Below are 1,070 nucleotides of genomic sequence, written 5' to 3' on the forward strand. Positions count from 1 at the left end.
CACCCCGGCGGAGCCCGGCGCCGCCGCGCTCCCCACCCCGCGCCCGGTGTCATGAAAGCGACCAAAGTGACAAGCTCGGGGGGCGCGGGGGAGGGGGCACACACGCATCTGGCCGCCTGCGCGCGGGCGAGAGCCCGACGCGGCCGCCTCGCCCCGGCTCCTTTCCGCACGGCCCCCCACACCCTTCCCCGTGTGCGCGCAAAGAAAAAAATACAAGTCTCTCCTCCCCCCATTTTTTCCTTTCTCTTTTCTCTCTCTTTTGTTCCTCTTTCACACTCGCACTCACTACTTCAGAGTGAGATGCCCAGAGACTCCCCCTCCAGCCGTTTCCGAGTCACTTGCCCACTTTTTTCCCCAGGATTAAGTTTTCTTCTCTTTCCCAGAGGCGCAGAGAAGTGGGGGAGAAACCCCTTCTGTCCTTTCCCCTCCCCTGATCTGTTTCACAAGACGAGGGTGCGCTTCCTTCTCTCTATAGGTCTCTTAACTTTCATCCTCACCCAGAAAAATAAATGAATGGCTTTTGCACGGACAAATCTTCAGATTAATAAGAGATTAGATCCGATCAACCGCTTCTTACCCCCAAATTTTCTCTTTTTTTTTCTCCGTCTCACGAGTAGTCCTGACAAATGGTCCAGGGCTGCGGGCGCACTGCGCATGTGCGCGTAGAGTCAGGGCTGGGGAGAGGGGAAACTGCGCTGGTGCCGGTGCCGCCGCCGCCGCCACCGCCACCGCCGCCGCCGCCGCCGCCGCCACTGCCGGGGAAGCTCGCTCTGGCTTCCCTGTTAATGCTGCTGCGCCTTCGCCGCTGGAAAGCAGCATTAAAGCGGGTTGGCAAATGCAGCAGCCCGCAGACACTGTTTCAGGTGCATCTTTTCAATACCCTTGTCACCGGCTCAGGGCTGGTTCAAGAACAATCAAAACAAATATGAAAGACTGCTAAGGTTATAAATTTCTTTGTGTATTTTTCACTTTACTTTTTTAAAAAGGCATTTCTCAGAGCAGCTAATCCACCATATACTGTTAAACGTATGCTTTCAGCCATTAAAGAGTGGGATTAGTCTTATAGGAAC

At 54.9% G+C, this 1,070-nt stretch overlaps 1 protein-coding gene across 4 annotated transcripts in view; it reads right to left on the bottom strand.

Annotated features, from left to right (window-relative positions):
- L3MBTL3 (L3MBTL histone methyl-lysine binding protein 3) overlaps positions 1–659 on the bottom strand; it is a 116,580-nt gene extending 115,921 nt beyond the window's left edge. For 2 of the 4 annotated variants that reach the window (XM_024759090.1, XM_024759086.1), the window contains exon 1: positions 578–659. The gene's annotated coding sequence lies outside the window, so the exon portion shown is untranslated. The remainder of the gene's footprint in view (positions 1–577) is intronic. The other 2 variants (XM_024759092.1, XM_024759089.1) reach the window with 2 other exon arrangements.
- Positions 660–1,070: the final 411 nt, after the last annotated feature.

The sequence above is a fragment of the Neophocaena asiaeorientalis genome, unplaced genomic scaffold (assembly GCF_003031525.2).
Source record: "Neophocaena asiaeorientalis asiaeorientalis breed wild unplaced genomic scaffold, Neophocaena_asiaeorientalis_V1.1 scaffold5, whole genome shotgun sequence".
In the NCBI taxonomy this organism is placed as follows: Eukaryota; Metazoa; Chordata; class Mammalia; order Artiodactyla; family Phocoenidae; genus Neophocaena; species Neophocaena asiaeorientalis.